This window comes from Psammomys obesus, unplaced genomic scaffold, assembly GCF_907164565.1.
Source record: "Psammomys obesus unplaced genomic scaffold, mPsaObe1.curated_primary_1811, whole genome shotgun sequence".
NCBI classification, from domain to species: Eukaryota; Metazoa; Chordata; class Mammalia; order Rodentia; family Muridae; genus Psammomys; species Psammomys obesus.
In genome coordinates, this window is record NW_026591086.1 from 50,531,000 (window position 1) to 50,555,181 (window position 24,182).

The following is a 24,182-nucleotide window of genomic DNA, read 5'->3' on the forward strand; positions in this document are numbered from 1 at the left end:
AGGATATGGGAGAGAGGATGGGACTCGGAGGAGGAGAAGGAGAAGCCTATGACTGAGATGTAAACTGAATTATTTAATTAAAAAGAGGTTATTACATGTAATACAAATAAAATATGACATTTTCTCTAATATTACATGGAATTGTTATAAATATTTTCTTAGTATTCCATGATAAGAAATACATATTCATATGTAATGTAATGATATATTAATGTGTATTCAAATATTCTATATTATTATTACTATATAAATCACTACATGTTACTATGTAGTATTACATAGTAGCATATGACCATCTATAACTCCTGGTCCAGGTAATTTGAAAGCTTCTGATCTATACACATATAAAGACATATAGTGGATATACATGTATCCTAGCAAATCATGCATACACTATGATTAAAATAAAATAAAATTATAAAAAATGCATACACATAAAATAAAGTAAATCATGATTATTTGAAGAAATCACATTTTTCTTTTGATAACCTAATATTTAAATCAAATATAAAATAGTTTTTATGAGTTATCTCATTTATATAGATAGAAATATCTACACAAAATTACATTCTCATTAAATGTTCTAGTTTAATGGATTTGAAAAAAAAGAAATGTGATTATGTGATTGTATTGTCATGCATTATAATTAACCATAAAATATATTGGTATTTTATGTTAAACATACTGGTTCAGAATATTTTACTGAAAAAAATCTACTGATCTTCTCTATAAAATACAGAAAAGTGAAAATTATTGAATCTCTAGAGAGAATAAGGAGAAATGAAAAACTTAAACATATTCATAAAATAAGTGTCTGAGCTTCAAATTAATTCTTAACAAGCAAATGGAATATTAATATGAGTATGTTTCAGTCAGGCAATTATTTCCCAGTAAATGCATTTAAAAAAGGAATAAAATCCTGTTCCAAGAACCCAACATAAGCATATTCATGACTCATTTTGTAAAAAGTAAATTTCTTACTTAATGCAATACTTTTCCTTTACTACATAAATTTGAAGCTTACTTAACTTGTACACTTAATCTGCTCTGATTCAGTTTTAATATATATTTGCAAGCATAATTGCTTTTAATGGTTTTTCCCTTTGGGTAAATAAAAAAAATAATGTTATTCCAAAGAGAGAGAACTTGTCCTCCAAGCAAATTAATCTGCTTATGTAATAATATTAATAATATATTTTAGTTTGAAATACACAGATGGACTTATTTCCCAATACCCTTGTCTTAAATTATAAATATGAACTTCCATAAACCAGAATGCTGCAGAGAAGTACAACGTTTTTATTTTAAGTCCAAAATGATTTTATAGCTTGGCCTTCTCAATTTGTGTCTGGATTCAAGTTGATGAATGTGAGATAGTCACACAAAATTTGTTGAGTAATTTAAGAAAATAAATGTACTGAGATTGAATGATTACTCATTGAATCATGACAATACATCATTTATTTCTGCCTTTACTAGTTCATATCTATAAAGTTTCAACTTACCCAAGTAGTAATATCTGCTTCTGTTAATCTAACCACGTGTTACCATTCTTCATAAGTTCAGCACTGTTAAACTACCAATCAGACCACTGGCAGGAGGTAGTGGGCTGCCACTTGGATTGTCCCTTTCAAAACTCAGCTTTTACTCTGTAGTAGTATGTAGTGCCATGTCTATCAGGAGCCCATTAAGAAAGGAAGACTTCTCTTCCATGCATGATATTTTGAACTTTATATAAAAGTCTACACGTTTCCATGTGTGTGCATTTCTGCTTTCAGCAATTGGTTGTGTATCAAGAAGACCATTACGGAACATCTGTACCTTGATATAGGTCTTTCTAATTTTGAAAGCTATGGGGAATTAGTTGATGTTGTTTACAAGTAACCCGTTTCAGGTAGTTTGTTATAACTTCACCAAAACACAGAGTCACACATAATAGATGTGACACATGTGTGTTTTTTATTTGGTTTTCCCTGTAAGATTGAGTGCCTTTTGTGATTAAAAGAATTCTAATGCCTTTAATTCCTATGATCACTGCCATGTTCGTGCAGGCTGATTTAGCAATTATCTAAGAGAATTATCTCAGAGAATCTATAAATATCTATAGATATCGATTATCTAAGAGAATCTATAAATAATGACACGTATGGATTTAAGCAGCACTACAAGAAAAGTTCTCTATGTCACCTTCATTTTAATCAAAGAAGAGCTTTGCTGATCTGAATGTAATAAAGTAATCTTAGACATTCAAAATAAAGTGGCTTCATGGGAACTATTCTATCAGAATTAGGTACTGGAAAGCATTGAACAAGTGCCCCAAAAGTGGCCCCTTTATGCTGAGAGTACTCCAATCTTACAGACTGGTAGAACACACCGTAATGAGGGCCTCTGAAAGACTACCCAGCAGCGTATCAAAGCGGATACTGAGACTCATAAACAAACTTTGGGCAGAGTGAAGGGAATCTTAGGAAAGAAGGGGATATAGTAAGACCAGGAGAGTACAGGAACTCCATAAGGATAGCAACAGAACCAAATTATCTGGGCCCAGGTGTCTTTTCTGAGACTGATACTCCAACCAAGGACCATTCATGGAGATAACCTAGAACCTCTGCACAGATGTAGCCCGTGGCAGTTCAGTGTCCAAGTGGGTTCCCTAGTAATGGGAACCTGGACTGTCTCTGACATGAACTCAGTGACGGGCTGTTTGACCACCCCACCCCCTGAGCTGGGAGGATCCTTTCCAGGCCAAAGAGGGGGGCATTGAAGCCAGTAATGATGAGACCTAATAAGCTAGGGTAACATGGCAGGGGAGGAGGACCTCTCCTATCAGTGGACTTGGAGAGGCATGGAATGGGAGTAGATGAAAGAGAGACGGTGGGATTAGGAGAGAATGATGGAGGAGGCTACAGCTGGGATACAAGTGAATAAACTGTAATTAATATAAAAATTTAAATTTAATTTAAAAAAAGAACTGACATCTCTGCCTATGATGGTTGAACTTATATGGTGGACATCAGGCAAGTGAACACTAGCCCTATCCAGATTCCAGTCTATGCAGAAAACCCAGACACTGACTTTAGAATAACAGGCTATATGTTAGTCAAGAAAAAATGTTTTAAGGTACAAAGTTCATGTACTTTTTCGATGCAGGAAGATAAAAAACAATCTAGTCTTATTATAATCACTTAAATTTATTAAGGAGCTTTACAATCAATGATTGGACAATCTGTACTGGCTATCTGTAAATGTGTTGTGCATGTATTGGCCATTATTCAACATTCTAACAGCTTCTAAATACTAATGATTTATTTGCAAATATCTATGGAACTTACATTTCTTTTATCTCGGAATGCATACAAATATTTTATGTTGCTTTGTTCAAAAGTTAGATCATTGTACAATAAACAGGAAATATGAAATAAATTTTGTGCCGTTATCAGTATGATTGCTATTACAGAGTTAAATAATATCTATCCAAAGTTTTGATTTGTCCAAGGCCACAGTGGTTTTTTTAGGTTGATTCCCAAAATTATGTTTATTTTTTTTCCTCATGTTCTGTGATTTATATCTGTGTGCTTATTTTTTATAACACAGGCAAACATATGCATACATACATAGCCATATGTACACACACAAGCACAAATAAACACCACTGGCACATAAAAAATACGTAGCCTGGTTTCAGCCACATATATTGTAGTTACTACACAGTTTCTATTACCATACATCACACACTTCTCACCTTGTTTTCACAAAATGAGACAATGTCTCTGTCTTTCTCTTATGATAATAAACACAGGAAATTAATGAAATATAAAAGAGCCCTTACACACTGATGCTATATAACAAGCAGGTTTTAATACTTGTTTTTATTTGAGTCTGAAGCTAAAGTTTATTCAATATGAAAAGCATAAATTATGAACATAACAACTCATGTTTTTGAACATCACAGTAATAGAGTATGTGTGGTTACAAATGCCTGTAGAATGAATTGTTTAAGTTTAGTTTCACATTTCATTGCTCCAGCAATCCAGGCAAAGGATCCATGGCTTCCTGCATAACTTCTTTTCATTTTTAATTACTTGTTTAACAGGCAAAACACAAATCTGCACACACACACACACACACACACCTGTGTCGATATAAGTTTTTGCTCTGTGCCTCTCCAGCCTTGCCTCACCTCTCCTTTTCTCAGTGACTGCCCACTCACCAGATTCTCACTTTTGGATTTTCTTTTTTTTTTTTTTTCCTTTTCAAAATATTTTTCATTATTATTATTTATTACAATCTATTCACTTTGTATCCGACTGTAGTCTCCTCCCTCATCTCTTTCTCACCCTACCCTTTCTCCCTCCCCCTCCCCATGTCCTTCTCTTATCCACTGATAGGGGAGGTCCTCTTCTCTTACTATCTGACCTTAGTCTATCAGGTCTCATCAGGACTGCCTGGATCCTCTTTCTCTGTTACCTAGTTAGGCCAACTCACTTGGGAGAGGTCGTCGAAGAGCTGGCCACTGAGTTTATGTCAGAGTCAGCCCCTGCTCCCCTTATTAGGGAACCCCCGTAGGTTAACATTTTTTTTTTTAATTTGAGAGTGTATAATTGTAGTGGCTTATTACATGTTCTTTACTAATTTAATAGGTACTTTTACATAGTGACTTCTGTTGAGTAATAAGCCTGTTGAGTATGATTGTTCAGGGTCCTTGAACCTACCTTTGAGAGAGTAAACAAAGATTATTAAAAAGTACTCAAAGATCCATTTTGCCCTATCATACATCCTATTAATCTGCTGAGCAACATTACTTCTTCACACTAAATTTTGACAAGTATATAAATGATTATTTTCTATGTCCTCCTTCTCATTCAAATTAGATTTTTAAGTAGTATAATCTGCAAATATCCAATTCATTTTTTCCTTTCTGGTTTAATTAAATTTTCTGCAAAATTATTAGTGATAGGTATATTAGGTTTATGCACAAAAATTATGAATCAAATTCATACCTGTGTTTCTTGATGTTTGGGTAATACACAGATGTCAGCATTTCTTACGCACATATTTATGGCATCCTCCAGTGTACTCTGCCTATCAGTGTATCTCCCCTTGAAGTATGCCCAGCTACTTTGTAAGGGTGCATAATATAACCAGAAACCTCATGTGCAAAAGTGAAAACCCATTACTTAATTCACTATTTACTATCGTCCAAAATTGGATTTAATATAAATTTTATAAATTTATTCAGATTCCACCACAAAATAATTCTTTGGCATGCATTAAATTAGCTGTGGGTCTCTGCATCTGCTTCTATCGTTTGCTGCATGAAGCGTCTCATGACAACTGGACAAAGTGCCAATCTGTGAGTACAGCAGCAAATCAATAGGAATCATTTCATTGACTTCTTTTTCTGCCAGTCATGTTTGGTTCTATCCAAACAGTCAGAGAACATGCATGAGTCTGAGGTAGATATTCTGGTTATAAGTTATGTTGGTGTAGCTTTGTGTTTGTGTGAGAATCATTAGTTTGGGAGCAGGGGATGTCTCTAACCCATCTTCTCTTGGGACCCCTTTTCTCCTGCTGGGTTGCCTTTTCTAGCCTTAGTGTGAGGGTTTGTACCTTGTCTTATTGTAGCTTGTGGTGGCTTATTCTGCTAATGGCCCTGAGAGACCTGTTCTTCACTGGAAAAAGGCAGTGAGGAAGAGTCGGAAGTAGATCTGAGGAGAGGGAAGGGAGGCTATGGTCGAGATGCTTTATATGAGAGAAGAATACATTTAAAATTATGTAAAATTAATTCTCTATATGGATATGTAACTCAAAATTGCCAAATTATATCAAATGAATGCTTTTTGTTTGCTTGCTTACTTTTAGGGAGATTTGAGTAAGTTACTGAACTAAAATAATGAAACTAATGTACTCATAAAGCTGAGGCAAGATGATTGGGTTGAGTTCCAGGCCAATCTACTATATTCAGTGAGACTTTTTCTTAAACAAACAGCAAAAAAGTAAAACTTTTCTCCTGCTGAAGAGTTAATGAAATATAGATTCATGTTTACTTCTAGGATATCTGCATTTGTTCTTAACTTTTGCCTAAAAAATCATTATCAAATTAATGTATTTAATTAAAACCAAGTTTTTTTTAAATTAATGTGTATGAGTTTTTTATGTGTATTTATAACTGTACAACATTTGCTTCTAAAATGCCCCCACAGGCCATAAGAGGACATTGGATCTTCTGAAATAGAAGTTTACATACTGTTGTAAGAAAAATTTAGGTTCTGGAAATCGAGTCTGTGTCCACTGGAAGAATAGCAAATGTTCCTTACTTCTGAGCCATCCTTCCATTCGTTGCATATAGAACAAGTAAATTTCTGATTTTATAGTATTAAAGTAAGGGGTTTTGGCAAAACAAAATCATTCATCAGGGTGTCTGACAATTATTATCAACATTTGGTCGTGGCCTATTGTCGCATGTGAAGCTTGAGGGACTATCTAGAAGTTGCTAGATTCCATTTCTGATTCTATACCAGTCCTATATGAATACTATATGACAACAGTCTATGGCTAATCTCTAGTAACTCTTTGTCAAGTATCATCTTTTTATAGAAAGGGTATTAAGAATAGCATTAGAGTCCAAAATATCGGTGACGAGCGTGCACTATATCTGAGGGATCCGAAATTCTGAAATTGGTGAGTGGAGGGGAAATTGAAGTTAGAACATTGACCTTGAGGTTTCCTGGGTGAGAGGAGACAACAAGTGAGCTGACACAGTTTGGATCCAGGTCCCCCATGGACATCTAGGTCTGAGAGAGGTGAATATTCAGTCCCACCATGCACTTCCCCATACCCCAACACGGGCCTCCCTGCTCTGCAGATGTGGCAGTGGAGCCTCCTGGTTCAGTGACCCAGGCGGCAGAAGCAGGGCAGTAAGGAACGCCCAGGTCTGTGGCTGCGGTGGGCAGCCTCTGCCCCAAGCAGAAGTCTCCTTGCTCTGTGACCGAGACAGCAGAGACAGCTGCTCCAAGTATGGGTCGTTCTGCCCTGTGGCTAAACAGTGGACTCCACTGAGCTGAAGGATCGCCTACACTTTCATTTGCCCCTATGGACCCAAATCTGAGAGCAGAGAACAGTGGGAACCCCTATGCTTAATGCACAGTGACTGCACCTTCAAGTGAGTGCTTGCAGAGCCCCAGACCTGAGGTCCCTCTTTGCTAGCATCTAGATATTGGATCCCTCTGCACACACCCTCACTGAGGGCAACATTCTCAACATTAAAGTCCCCTGTTCTGTGGGTCTTCTAGTAGAGTCCAGGCAAACAGTTCCTGGGGCCAAGATGGTGCAACCCAGACAGATCTGAATACATGGAGGACAGTGCAACAGGCCTGTGGGCCACTGCAGCATTCAGGTTAGCTCTGCACACACATTGTACCAGCAAATGTCACCAGCACCGCCTCCTGCACTTAAGCTCCTCCCTTCGAGGCATCTACGTGCTCTAGAGCCCCGTCTCTCAAGTCACACTTCCATGCACATCTGCTCACTTGCACACATGTGCCTGCTACCTTCCTCCCTTAACTACAGCTGAAACAGCCAGGTCCACTCTCGAACCAGTGGACCTCTCTCATCTCTTTGAAGAGTACTCCAGACACCAGAGACAGACAGACCCAGTCTGATGTACAGACTCCAAGAAAAAACAAAAGTTACAGAAAAGCAGATGGCTAGAGATCAGCATAAGAACATATCCAACAAAAATCAGGACATCATGGCAGGCTAGCAAACCCAAAAAATAATGGGTATTTTAATTCATCAGAAACACAGGAACTTTTTTTTTTTCAAATCTATCCTTCTCAAGTTATTAGAGACACAAAAAGAAGAACCAAACAAAGTTCTCAAAGAAATATAGGCAAATCCAGCCAAATAAATAGAAGCATAGCTAGAGGCAAATTAGGGGCATACAGAGAGAAAATGAACAAAAAATTAGAGGCCATCAAGGAAAGACTGGAATCCACATTCAAGCAGATGGAGGAAATGGTGCAAGACATGAAAACAGAACAAGAATCAATAAATAAAACACAAGCAGAGTAAACGCTGGGGCTGGAGAACTTAGAGAAAAGATCAGGAACCACAAAGGTAAGCATCACCAACAAAACATAAGGAATGGAAGCAAGAATGTCAGGCGCTGAAGATATAATTACAGAAATTGATGCTTCTCTCAAAGAAAAAGTAAAATCAGAGAAGTTCCAAACACAAAACATCTAAGAAATCAAGGATATCATGAAAAGACAAAATCTAAGAATAATAGAAATAAATGAAAAACAAGATTCCAGGCTCCGAGGTCCAGAAAATATTTTCAAGGAAATCAAAGAAGAAAAATTTTCCAACCTAAAGAAAGAGATGTCTATAAACATAAAAGAAGCCTACAGAACACCAAATAGACTAGACCGGAAAAGAAACTACTCATGTCATATAATAGTCAAAACACTAAATTTACAGAACAAAGAAAAACTATTAAAAGTAGCAAGGCCAAGTAACATTCAAAGGTATCAGAATCACAGCAGACTTCTCAACAGAAACTACGAAAGCCAGAAGGGCCTGGGCAGATGACATGCACACTTTAAGGGACCACAGATGCCAACCCAGACTATGACACCCAGAGAAGCTCTCAATCAGCATAGATTGAGAAAGCAAAATATTCCATGATAAAACTAAATGTGAACAATATCTACACAACAACCCAGCACTACAGAAGATACTGGAAGCAAAACTCCAATCTCACAAAATCAACTTCAAATAAGAAAATACAGAATGTAGATAACTTTACAACAAACATTAAAAGAAAACAAGTATAGAAACACAGTAACTCCACAATAAAATGAAATAATATTCATTGTTCACTATTATCTATCAACATCAATGGACTCAATACTCCAATAAAAAACACAGATTAACAGAATGTTTGTGGAAATAGGATCCAACGTTGTGCTGCCTCCAAGAAATGTACCTCTGCAACAAAGATAAAAACTACCTCAGAGTAAAGGGTTGGAAAACGGTTTTCAAAGCAAATGGCCCCATAAGACAAGCTGACATAGTTATCCTAATGTCTAATAAACTAGACTTCCAGAAAAAAATTAATCAAAAAAGATGAGAGGCACTTCATTCTTATCAAAGAAAAATCTACCATGACAACATCACAAGCCTGAACATCTATGTCCTAAATAAAAAAGTACATGCAATTGTAAATTAAACATTATTAAAGCTTAAATCACACATCAATCCCAACACTTTAATTGTGGGAGACTTCAACAATCCATTCTCATCAATGGACAGATCATCTAGACAGAAGCTAAATAGGGAAATGATGACACAGAGGTCCTAAAACAAATGATCCTAATAGATATCTGTAGAACTTTTCACACAAACTCAAAAGAGTATACCTTCTTTTCAACACCTCACAGAACCTTCTGCAAAACTGACCATATAGTCAGGCACGAAACAAGCTCAACAGATACAAGAAGATCGAGATAATGCTGTGTATCCTGTCAGACCACCGTGGCCTAAAATTAAACCTCAGCAACAATAGAAATAACAAAAAGCCTACATGCACATGGAAACCAAATTATTCCCACTCAAAGACAGCTTGGTCAGGGAAAAAATGAAAAAAAGAAATTAGAGGCTTCTAAAAATTCAATGAAAATGAAGGCACAGCTTACCCAAACTATGGGACACAAGGAAAGCAGTGCTAAGAGGAAAGTTCATAGTACTAAGTGCCCCCAGAAAGAAATTTGAGACGTCTCATACAAGGAAATTAATGGAACACATAAAAGCCCTAGAAAAAAAAAGAAGCAGATACATCCAAGGGAGTAGATGATTGGAAATTATCAAACTTAGAGCTAAAATCAATGAATTAGAAACAAAGAAAACAATTCAAAGAATCTGTGAAACCTCTGGTTCTTTGAGAAAATCAATAAGATAGACAAACTCCTATCCAAACTAATTAAAAGGAAGAGAGAACCTATCCAAATTGGCAAAACCAGAATCAAAAAGAAGGACATAAGAACAGGCACTTATGAAATGCAAAAATTATTAGGTCAAACTTCAAAATCCTATATGTCACAAAGTTTGAAAATTTAAATGAAATGGCAAAATTTCTTGATAGATTCCATGTACCAAAATTAACTCAAGTAGATAAATTCATTAAATAGTCCTCTATCTCCTAAAGAGCAGTCATATAGAAGCAGTCATCAAGTCTCCTGTCCGAAAAAAGCCCATGGCTAGATGGTATCAATGCAGAATTCTACCAGACCTTCAAAGAACTAACTCCATTTCTCTTCAAACTATTCCACAAAATAGAAACAGAAGGATTGATACCAAACTCATTCTATGAAGCCACTGTCACCTTGATACCTAAAGCACACAAAGAAACAAGAAAGGAGAATTTCAGACCTATCTCTCTTTTGAAAAACTACACAATAAAATACTTGCAAACCAAATCCAAAAACACATAAAATATATCATCCAACATGACCAAGTAGCCTTCATTTCAGGCATGCAGGGGTGCTTCAATATATGGAAATTCATCAATGTAATCCACCACATAAAAAAAAAAAAAAAGAAGGAGAAAAACCACATGATCTTCTTCTTAGATCCAGAAAAGTATTGGGCAAAATCCAACACCAATTCATGTTTAAAGTTTTAGAGAGATCAGGGATACAAGGCACACACATAAATATAGTGAAGACATTATACAGCAAGCCTATAGACAACATCAAACTGAATGGAGAGAAACTTAAATCAATTTCACTGAAATCAGGGAGAAGGCTAGAATGCCCACTCTGTCCATATCTTTTCAACATAATACTGAATGTCCTACCTAGAGCAATAAAACAATTAAAGGAGATAAAAAGAATACATATTGGAGACAAAGAATTCAGAGTCTCACTTTTCGCAGATGACATGATAGTGTACTTGAGTGATTCTAAAAATTCTACCGGAGAACTCCTTCAGCTGATAAACACCTTCAGCAAAGTGTCTAGATACAAAATTAATTAAAAATAAAATCAGTAGCCTTCCAGTATACAAAAGTTAAAAGGGCTGAGAAAGAAATTAAGGAAGCAACACCCTTTATTATAGCCACAAATTACATAAAATACAGGTAGTGACTCTAACCTAGCATGTGAAAGACCTGTATAAAAAAAATTCAAGTGTCTGAAGAAGTAATTAAAGAATATATCAGAAGATGGAAAGATCTCCCATGCTCATGGATTTGTAGGATGAACATAGTGAAATTGGCCATCCTACGAAAACCAATCTACAGATTCAATACAAGTCCCATCAAAATACCAACACAATTCTTTACAGGGCTTGTAAGAACAATTCTCATTTTCACATGGAAAAACAACAACAACAACAACAAAACAAAAATTTTAAAGCAATCCTATGCAATAACAGATCTTCTGGAGGCATCTCCATCCCTGATCTCAAGCTGTACTAGCAACAGTAAGAAAAACTACATGGTACTGGTATAGAAACAGAATGGTGGATCATTGGAATTGAATAGATGACCCAGAAATAAACCACCACACATACAGATAAGTGATTTTTGACCAAGAAGCCAAAACAATAAAATGGAAAAAAAGACAGCATTTTCAACAAATGGCTGAGGTCTAACTGGATATCACATGTAGAAAAAATGCAAATTGACTCATATTTATCACTCTGTACAAAACTAAAGTCTAAGTAGATCAAAGACCTCAACATAAAACCAGTCACTCTAAACCTGTCAGATGAATAAGTGGGAAAGAGTGTTGAACTCACTGGTACAGGAGACAGCTTCCTGAAAAGAACACCAACAGCATAGGCTCTAAAATCAACAATCAATAAATGGAACCTCATGAATCTGAAATGCTTCTATAAAGCAAAGGACACTGTTATCAGAACAAAACATCATCCTACAGATTGGGAAAGGATCTTCACCAACCCTGTGTCTGACAGAGGGTTGTTATACAGAATATATAAAGAATTCAAAAAATTAAACGGCAACAAGTCAAGTAATCCAATTAAAAATGGGGTACAGAGCTAAACAGATAAATCTTAATATAGAAATATTGAATGGCAGAGAAACACTTAAATAAATGTTCAAAGTCCTTAGTCATCAGGGAAATGCAAATCAAAACGACTCTGAGATTTGACCTTACACCTATCAGAATGGCTAAAGTCAAAAACTCAAGTGACAACACATGCTGGAGAGGATGTGGAGAAAAGGGAACCCTCCTCCATTGTTGGTAGGAATGTAAACTTGTACAACCACTTTGGAAATCAATTTGGGCTTTCTTAGACATTCAGGAATAGTGCTTCCTCAAGATCCAGCTATACCATTCCTAGGCATATATCCAAAAGATTCTTAAGTATACAATAAGCACATTTGCACAACCATGTTCTTAGCAGCTCTATTCATAATAGTCAGAAGCTGGAAACAACCTAGATGTCCCTCAGTGGAGGACTGGATACAGAAATTGTGGTACATTTTCACAATGGAATACTACTCTGCTATTAAAAACAAGGAAATCATGAAATTTGCAGGCAAACGGTGGGAACTAGAAAAGATCATCTTTAGTGAGGTAAAACTGAAACAGAAAGAAACTCATGGTATATACTCACTTATAAGTGGGTATTAGCTATATAATATAGGATAAACATACTGAAACCTGTACTCCTAAGGAAGCTAAATGACAAGAAAGACCCTAGGGATGATGCTCAATCCTCATTCAGTAGGACAAATGTGACAGACATTCTAAGCAGGAGGAGATAGAGAACAGGACAGGAGCCTACCTACTCTATTAATCAATGTGTTGAAGCAGATGGTAAGGCTCATATCTAAACTTTGGACAGAATTCAGATAATCCTATGAAAGCAGGGGGAGAGAGAAAGACTGGGAAGGTTCGGCAGCTCCAAAAGTAGACCAACAGAATAAAAAAAAAGCAAAAATAATAATAAAAAAAACAACCAAACAAACAAACAAAAACAGACAAACAAACAAACAAACAAAAAAACCCTTGAGCCTTGAGGGACCTAAAATGACTGATACTCCAACAGAGGACAATGCATGGAGAGGACCTATAACTCTGGTTCAGTTATAGCCTAAAAACCTATTCTTCAAGTTTGTTCCCTAATAAGGGGAGCAGGGCCTTTCTCTGGTGTGATCTCTGGACAAGGTTTCTGTATACCCTGGGGTGTACAACCCTCCCAGGCCACAAAGAATGACAAAGCAACCAAGCAACCTGTCCTAATGAGACCTGAAAGGCTAGTGTGGAAATAGATGAAGAGGAAGTATTCACCTATCATTGGATTAGTGGAGGGGCATAGGGAGAGAAGAGGGAGAAAGGGTAGGTTTGGGAGGAGACAAGGGAGGGAGCCAACACCAGGATATACATTTAATAAGTTGCAATAAGTGATAAAATATTAAAAAAAAGAAACCCATGAATGATACAAAATAATGGTATCTTAAACAATAAAGACCTGAAATATCTCTCTGCATAACAATACTACAGCACTGACATTAGGAAGTTCGGGGGCAAGGTGTAGAGGTCAGAGATGTGAAATGCTTATAGGCCTGTAGGGAGTTATCCCTAGTAGCGAGGGTGGCATACTGAATCAAAATGATGAAAAAGAATAAACAGATTATGTAATATTCACAGGGAAGAAATGAGGGGAAGCACAGAGAGAGAAACGTAACTGTGCTGACACTATGCCTTTACAGGAGCACACTGAACATAGAGGAAAGGAATCCCATGAGATTACTGATGACCTAAATGAATCCACACATGTGAAAAATAAAAGAATAAAATTATAATTTAATAGTTCAGACAAGGCTGTTAATATTTTTTAGAGTGACAAATAATAGACAAAAAAGCTGGTGTGTTCTTCAAAATAGTTCACAGATTACAGGTTTTACTATTCTGAACATGTTAAAGAACATCCACAATTTCTTCTTGACTTCCCACATGCATCTGTTTGACATCTCTGTTTACATTCTGGAATGTCTCTCACTCCACATGTGGCTGATATCCTTTAAGACAGTTTGTTTTCTTGCTTTGCCACAAATCCATCTATATTCCTTTTCTGGATGACTGAATCAGAGCTGGTAGCATAAATCCAGATAAGGGAAAACATATTCATCACAATCTAAGGAAGGATGTTTCATGTCATATGTTTTATAAAGAATGATTGAAGAAGTTCAGAAATATTTTGAAATTTATAAACTAAAGTACACATTTCCCTAATACAAAAGTCTTTTTAGTATATGCTTTGTTTGAATTATGTTTTCTGCTAGGTAAATTTTAAGGCCTTTTCTTTTTTAAAGGCTTATTAATATTTGATGACTTTACAGCATAGAACTATTTTTAATTTTTATAATGCTTTTACTATGTGGTTCACTAAAAATCCTACTCTTTTTTCAAAGTGAAACAATATAAATGACATGAAGCAAACAGTGGGGGTTTGGGCATAAGGAGAATGTACCTATTTTTCAGCCAATTTTCAAAGAAATGTTATTTGAAATCTAGCTTTAGAAATAGTTTGCATTTTGTGTGAAAATAGTTCTCATGATTTCTTGGGACTCGGCGGAGTATATAAGGATACCCTCAGTTTATTTGGCTTCCAAACTTTGTTCTGACAACGAACCAACAAAGTTGATCTAATTAAAAGAACACAGATATTAAATGCTCATGAGAGAAAGCCAACAATATAATCTAGTGTTGCATAAATTTATCCTGGAAAAACTGCTGTTGTTTTTGCTGGAGAGATAGCTCAGACCTTAGAGCACCAGCTGTTCTTGCTCCTCTCATAGGTTCCGTTCCCAGCACACAACCATCTATAACTCCTGATATATAAGAATTTACACCCTTCTAAGAACTGTGTGCTAGCAGACAGGCATGCAGTACACAGGAAGATCTGCAATTCCTTTTTTTTTTTTCAAAGGTGAATGCACATTTTTTATTGTTTATATATTTATCCACTTCACACCCAACTGCAGCCTCCTCCCTCCTGTATCTGTTCCTATCTCCCCACAATTCTTTCTGCTATTAGATAAATCCAACTTCAAGCTGCACATAACAGATATTTAAAGTCAGGGCTAAAAATTAAAACATAAAATTATGAGCAAAACAATGTTTTGACTAATCAACATTAGTCAACTCGAATGTATAAAAATATTATTCAAATCAGAACCTAGAGTAATATTAACAATGAAAATTAAAATATACAGTATTAATATAGTCTCACTAAAATTTTTCACAATTTTGCCTAGCATAACTAGACCTGTAGGTGCAAAAATACATAATTATTAGGAAATACCATGTACTATAGCAACAAAAAATGATAAAACATATAGTGTTTAGTATTTATAAACATATATAGAATTATTGAAAATGAATAAAAAGAATGTAAAATTATACCTCCTAATATAGAAAGATATAAGTATGTTTATTATTATAATGTAATATAAAATATGTAGATACATCAATTAAACATTATTCTTTAACTATAAATAAAAACTCCAAAATCCAATATATGGAATTTGAATATAACTTTCCTTGGATATTAAATAAAATATGCATTACAGAAAGACATATTAATATTAAATCACTGTAACTTAGTTTCCTAAACAGACAAAAAAGTAAAAAGAAAGATGTATTAGCTTATCAATGCCACACAAGCAATATAGTAACAAGACTGTCTTTTTTTTTTTTATATGCTGCTGATGTGACAATATTAGCATGTAGAAGTAAAGACAAAGGCAAAAGATTTAAATATAAAAAATATCTGAAAAAAAAACATAGTATTGAACCCTGGCCAACAGAATTTTCACCAGTAACAAATAATGAAAACCTGCTGGGTAATAGTGGTCCACACCTTTAATCTTAGAGGCAGGTGGATGTCTGACTTCAAGGTCAGCCTGGTCTACAAAGTGAGTTCTAGGGTAGCCAGGGCTATGCAAAGAATCCCTGTCTCAAATAACAACAACAAAAAAGAAATACAGACAACAACAAAAAACAGAAGAAAAAGAAACTGGTGAAAAAGAAATAATTATTATTAGAAAAGAAATCCTAAGCAAATACTCTAATAAAAAGAGTTTAGTGAAAATAAATAAATAAATAAAAGAGTTTAGTGTACATTATTTAAAGGTATTTATATAAAACTTGATTTATACAAAACTTCTTTTGTGTTCTTATTTTCCTCAACACTATTTAAAGAAAGAAATGACATTTGGAATAAGGTTGAAAGAAAGTCTTATGGAAGAAGGGTGATAGCAAAGGAGCTGGAAAGAACAGGCAACACACAAGGAAACACACAAGGAAACCAACAAAGCAGAATAAAATAAAACAAAACAACAACAAACACTGAGCAGGGCCCATGGGGACTGCAGAAACTTATGCATCAACCAAAGACATAGAGACGTAGTGACATAGAGAGGACATAGACCCTTTGTTTAGATGAAGCCTATAGACAGCTCAGTCTCCATGTGGGTTCCCTAGTAAGAGAGGAAGAGACAATCTCTGACATGAACTCAGTTGTGTCCTCATTGACCACTTTACCCTGGTTGAGAGACCGAGCCAGCTCACAAAGAAAGAGGATCCAGACAGTCTTGATAGGCTAGGTCAGATAGTAAGAGAGGAGGACCTCCCTTATCAGTGGATGAGGGACTAGGGATAAGAAAGAGGGAGGGTTGGACAGGGAGGAGATGAGTGAGGGGGCTACAACAAAGTGAATAAACTGTAAATAATAATTTTAAAATAAGAGAAAAAAGACAGAAAAGAAAGAAAGAAAAAAGAGAAAGAAAGAAAGAAAGAAAGAAAGAAAGAAAGAAAGAAAGAAAGAAAGAAAGAAAGAAAGAAAGAAAAGAAAGAATATGCTAACAAAAACCTCAATGAAAGATAGAGAAAAATGGGAATATAACACAGGAGGTTCAAGTCTGATCTTTTCTTTCTGTTGGATCATAGCATGGATTTTTTGAAAATACTCAAAGTGGACAGGCACCTATTTTGAAGAGAATGCTTCTATAACAAGCGTGAGAAAATATTTGATTGAGAAAAAAAGACCAACAATTCTTCCATTCTCAGTTAAAGCTCACATATCAACTAATAGAATCTGAATTCATGGTCGAGAATCTGGCATGGTCACTTTAGCTTCCTTGAAAGCAGTTGATGGACTGTGACTCAGTTATCTTCAAACCGTAAGTTTCAAATGTGAAAATTTCTCTTATCAAGTTTAGAGCCAATCTCACCTCACAGAAAATGCTGGGGGCAAAGAAAAACATGTTAATATATCATAACAGAGGTATATATGTGTGATAGATGTCCTATTGATGTACTTTGCTGAGGTGAAGTAACACATCTACTTTGTTAGAAGCAATGCAGTGATGATCACAAACAGGTTTTACTTCAGCCTCTCAATTATCTTCTTACACGAAATTTTAGACTCGGAGGTGTACCTTACTAAGGAGATTATGTGATGAAAATTCAGTTCAATGGCTAGGCTCTTGTTTTCCCTTTTTTATTAACACTATAGTCATTTATAGAATCTTCATTAACATATGTAATTTCATATGTAATATTTCCATAAATGCTTATGATTTATCCAAACATATGATAAACCAAAAATGTTGTAAATTGACTTTGGGGAGATTTTAAGATAGATTACTGAAATAAAAATTGGTATGGCTTTTTGGAGAGCATGATAGTCCAGCTGCTTAGTTGTGGGTATCATTAGAGTGTATCATTTTCTCCAGGAATTTTTGCTTTTTAAAGCCCTGAAGCATAAATCAAGGTGGCTTAATGGAATTTATGTAGTTATCAATAAAGCAATTCAAATTTTGTCTGTCATCACTGTCTCTAATTTTAGATAATTTATAGTTTTCAGTTTCAAAATGAAGTTTGCAGAGGCAAAGAATGTAGAAATGGCAAAGTATGTCTTATGAGTTACAGTTTGAAATACTCTATATTTGAGGTAATATTAGGATATGAATAGTTGAAGACAGACGATTTTCCTAGTCAGTGATAAAAAAAAAAAAAACAATTTTTAGGACTATATACTTAAAGGTCAGAAAAGATAACAATCTTTTAATTCACCATCATTGTTTGTAAATTATTATCCAAATACAGAACTTAACTTTAAACATTTCACATAAGATGATATAATATATACTTGATATTCTCAGTCTTTGAATTACACATTCTATTTTCTTAAAACATGTTTTTTTTAAGTTTTATTTAAAAATGTTCTCTTTGTTTTTTATTGCTGAGTAATATTTCATTGTGTAGATATACCACAATTTGTGCATCCACTCCTCCACTGAGGGGCATCTGGGCTGTTTCCAGCTTCTGGCTATTACAAATAAGGCTGCTACAAACATGGTTGAGCAAATGCACTTGAGACTCTTTTGGATATATGCCTAGGAGTGGTATAGCTGGATCTTGAGGAAGCACTATTCCTAGTTGTCTGAGAAAGTGCCAGATTGCTTTCCAGATTGGTTGTATAAGTTTACATTCCCACCAGCAGTGGAAGAGGGTTTCCATTTCTCCAAAACCTCTCCAGCAGGTGTTGTCTCTTAAGTTTTTGATCTTAGCCATCCAAGGACTATGCATGGAGATAAACTAAGACCCCTGTACAAATGTAGCCCATGGCAGTTCAGTATCCACGTGGGTTCCACTGTAATAGGAACAGAGACTGTCTCTGATATGAACTGATTGGCCTTCTCTTTAATTACGTCCACCTGAGGGGGAAGCAGCATTACCAGGCCACAGAAGAACACAATGCAGCCACTCCTGATGAGACCTAATTGCCCAGGATCAGAATGAAGGAAAAGAAGACCTCCCCTATCAGTGGACTTGGGGAGGGGCATGCATGCAGAGGGTAGAGGAAAGGAGGGCTTGGGATGGGAGGAGGGAGGGAACCACAGGGGGGATATAAAGTGAATAAAATGTAATTAATAAAGAAAAAATAAAATAAAATTAACACAAAAATGTTCTCATACCTCTATTACAATTAACTATTCATTTGGACACAGTTTAATAGTGCTAATATAGCAAGTTTAAATAGCCACATTTTAATGATCAAAATCACATTCACATCCTTAAAATGTCTCTGAGCAATAGACACAGGACAGGGATACAATGATCACCAAAACAGAATCTATATGCCAAAGGCAAATACAATATAAAATATCTGCATTTTCATATTGATTCTCTAGAACTTATGTAAGTTCAGATTGTGTCCAGTGTCCCTAACCTCCATAACTCTTCTTGAAAGTATTGGATTTTGAGTAAATAGCAGGAAAATTTTGTCTTAAGAACTCTGATTATATTTTAATGTATCCAGGTGAAGTTTGTGTCTCTTATCATATCTTAGAAACATGACACATCTTTCATTTTAAAGTGCTATGTATAAGAAACATGTATCCAGGTTCCCTTAAGAAAAAATGACATAGCTGGATCTTGATGCCTCTCTTAGGCATATATCCAAAATATGCTCAAGTACACAACAAGGACATTTGCTCAACCATGGTCTTAGCAGCTTTATTTGTAATAGTCAGAACCTGGAAACAACCCAGATATCCAGCAACAGAGGAATGGATACAGAAATCATGGTACATTTACACAATGGAATACTACTCAGCAATTAAAAACAAGGAAATCATGAAATTTGCAGGCAAATGGTGGGATCTAGAAAAGGTGATCTTGAGTGAGTTATCCCAGAAGCAGAAAGACACACATGGTACATACTCACTTATAAGTTAATACTAATTTTATAAAATAGGATAAACATACTAAAATCCGTGCACTAAAAGAAGCTAAACAAGAAGAAGGACCTGGAGTAAGAAGATCAATCCTCACGTAGAAAGACAAAGGGGATGGACATCAGAAGATGGAGTATACAAGTAACAGAACAGAAGCCTACCACAGAGGGCCTCTACCTAGCAGTGTATCAAAGCAGATACTGATACTCATAACCAAATTTTGGGCAGAGTGCAGAGAATCATATAAAAGAAGAGGTAGTTAGTAAGACCTGGAGAGGACAGGAGCTCCACAAAGAGAGCAACTGATACTCCAACCAAGGTACATTCATGGATATAACCTAGAATCCCTCCTCAGATGTAACCCATGGCAGTTCAGTGTCCAAGTGGGTACCCTACTAAGGGGAAGAGGGACTGTCTTTGACATGAACTCAGTGGCTGGCTCTTTGACCACCCCGCCCTGAGGGAGGAGCCCAGTCCACAGAGGAGGACATTGCACCCAGTCCTGATGGGACCTGATAAGCTAGGGTCAGATAGAAGGGGAGGAGGACCTCCCCTATCAGTGTACTTGGAGAGGGGCATGGGTGGAGATGAGAGAGGGAGGGTGGAATTCGGAGAGAATGAGGTAGGGGCTACAGCTGGGAAGCAAAGTGAATAAAATGAAATTAATATAGAAAAATAAGAACTTAATGAAAAAATTATAACCACAGTTTAAAAAAAAAGAAGAGTGGACATATCATAGCAATCCGTCTTGGGGACAAGTACACACTGAACAGACACATAGAGGTGAGCATATCAACAGAAGCACACAGACACATGTGCACACCACTCAAGGGAATGGTTTTGAATTTTATAGTCTTGTTTAAATTCTATGATTATTTTTAATTTTAATCTTTGTCTTTCCCAAGTCTTTGTCTTTCTTATTTTGTTATATTTATTAGTTTGTTCAAGCATATATGCATTGACCTGCTTTTTTACCTCATAAAATTATTTTCCTGTAAGTACTTCCCTATAATATAATTACTTCCCTATAAGGTTATCACTCTGTATTATTAAATTCCATCTAAGAACTCTTTCATGGAATAAGTATGTGAGAGGCAAAAGGTCTTCCCAGCAGAACTATTGAGATAGTGAATCTTGCAAGTCTCACAAACCTCAAGATGAAGTGAAGTAATGAATTTGACATTTATTTTTAAGGAATATTAGCCTGGTTTCTTTTTATTTTAAAAATATAGCAAATCATGCTTCTTTTTAATTTTCTAAGTATCAGTTATCTTATATGTCTAAATCAGTAGAAATATGGCATAATTATACTAAAAGTAAAATATGTGACATCTGATAATTTTAATCATATATCACATTGCACAACTCCCAAATAATCACACTTGAATTTCTTAAATTATCTTTATTCTTTAAATTTATGCTTTCTGAGGAAAACAATCGTGGTATGGAAAACAATCTTGATATTTTTCATACTGAAATTGCCTTAGTTGAGGAAAAGACACACACTGGAGTGGAAGATAGAGGACAATCTGTGCACATTAACCAACCATACCTGACACCTCTCTGTGGAGACAAGAAGATGCCCTGATTTTATGAATTGATAATAATTTACAAAATATGATGGGGCTGGAGAGGTTAGATATGTAGGAAAAGCACAGGAAACCTAAATAGTATAAAGGAACTTGAAGTAAATGGAACTGAAACAAAAGAAGATGAAACTTAAAATAATTATAGCTGTCAAAGAAAGTAGAAACAAAAATGGTCTTCATAGGAAAACCAAGCAAGACACATTGGAAGATGGTTCTGTTTAGCTTGCAGATAGATAAATATGTACTGTTAAATTATTCACGGGATTCTCATTCTCATGTATTTTTCACTGTTTAACACAATGAGCACATGAGCAATTAATAGAAAAATTGATTAGGAACTGTTGAATATGCTCTCCTCAGGAACAATATATTCTATTTAAACAGCAAATGGAGCTTGCATTTTTAAAAATAACCAGTAATTAACAATGTGTACTCAGGTTGTTAAAAACATTCAGACATGCTTGAATAATAATTTTATTCAGATACAATTTTAATAAATTTTATTTGATTTTTATAAAATAGTATTTTCCTAGTTTATGATATTCTTCCAATATGGCTTACAGCTAATATAAAGTCATGATGATATAGTTTAGAATTAATAAACTAGAGAAACACAGAGACCATTAATTTCCTTTTTAAATTCTCATTCTTCAAAAAATCTTCACCAACGTAGAAATAATCTAAAACAACATTTTTCTATGGCATTTTAATATGTGTCATTAACATACAATAGAATTATTTTTTTTTAGGTTAGGTGGAAACCAGGGATAGAAAGACATTATCAATTGTTAATTATCACCTTCATATCCTTAAAAAAAGTAAGGATTATGCATCTTTTTAAAGAAAGTATATGAAGCTATTTGAAAATTAAAATATAATGTAGTTTCACAGATTAGTAATTTGTATTCAAATTATTACTAAAGTTGTGAATATGTTTCATGATATTGCATTGTTTTTAATGAGGAAACAGAACACCCTTTTATTCAGTAGGAATGGGCCACCAAGTTTTCCGATAGATTGCTGCATATCGGAACATCATGTTATTTATTCTCTTTTGATGCCTTTGCTGTGGAACTCTATTTCCAATGTGATCAAGGATGATTCCAAGCTGAGTCCATAGCAATCTTTATGGCCCCAAGAAATTAAAGAATTGTTATCATACTTGGCTTTTATTTTCTTGACTCTATATGGTCCAAAATATGTAGATAATTGGAGCAATTGACAATTAAGTTAATACAGACAATTTATAGAAATTTATGTGATGATTTACCTTATATACTTGATATTCCTTGTTCAGAGGCTTTTCATAATTATTCCAAGTTTAGCTTAGTAATTTGTATTAAGTTATAACATTTCTCATACCGATTTTCCAAATAAAACTCTATATTTATAAATAATTTAAAGTTTGGTATTTTACCACTAGAAATCAAAAATAATTAGAAAACCATTGTCTCACGTTTCTTTGTTTTTTTTTTAAATATTGATTCTTTGTGAGTTTCACATCACATATTCTAGTTCCACTCATCTCTTTGTCCTTTTTTTCAAATTTATTTTCATTTTTTTAATATTAGTTACACTTTATTAACTTTGTATCCCAGCTGTATCCTGCTCCCTCATTTCCTCCCAAACCCACCCAGCCTCCCTCATCTCCTCCTTGCCCCTTTGCAAGTCCACTGATATGAGATGTCTTCCTCCCCTTTCATATGACGCTGGTTTATCAGGTTTCATCAGGACTGGCTGCAAAGTCCTCCTTTGTGGTCTAGCAGGGCTGCTCCTCCCTTGGAGGTGGGGAGGTCAAAGAGCCTGCCATTGAGTTCATGTCAGAAAAAGTACCTGTTCCCCTTACTAGGGTACCCAGACTGCAGGGAATCATATGAAAGAAGGGGGAATTAGTGTTACCTGGAGAGGACAGGAGCTCCACAAGGACCAAATGTATCAGGGTACAGGTGTCTTCTATGAGACTGTTTCTCCAACCAGGGACCATGTATGAATATTAACCGAGAACCCTTGCTCAGATGTAGCCCATAGTAGAGGAACACTTCTAATCAAGCCCAAATAATTAAAACTGATTTCATTTAAACAACTCCAAAACAACAACAATAACAATGGTAGCCCAAACTGTACAAGGTTCTAACTAGGAACATCACACATTGAACAAGTTGATGTTTTACAATTTAGTTGAAATTATAAATACCAGGAAGAATTATCACAGGGTTGTGATCAGTAAATCAACTGTTTCACCACATGCATCAGTACACTGTAGAACACATAACAGAATTTCTAAAACATAATATTATATTATTATATTATATCATTAATATTATACAAATTTAAAGTAAGTAATCTAAGATTATTGCCTTAACATGAAACTTAGCAGTGTTATCAAATGAATGTACTTCTTCACCCACCTCTATTTATCCAAGACAAACTAGAGCCATCTGCATAATCACAGTGCAGTGTGCAACACATACCTTAGTTTAGGCCTTGTTCTGAAGAAAGTACAAGAGCAGACACTACTAGAAGCTGTGCATGTAGCTCAGTGTTCTGGGATTCCAAACAGGGGGAGCTATGGCTGCCTCTTACTCTTTTGCCTGCTTTTGGGACCCTTTTTTCTTTTACTGGATTACCTTGTCCAGCTTTGATGTAAGAATATGTGAATCTATGCCTGCTCTTAACGTAGCTTGTTATGCTCTACTTGTTTGATGTCCCTGTGTGTTCCTTTTCTCAGGGACACGAAGTAGCAAGTGGATCTTGGAAAAAAGGAAGGTGTGTGTGTGTGTGTGTGTGTGTGTGTGTGTGTGTGTGTGTGTGTG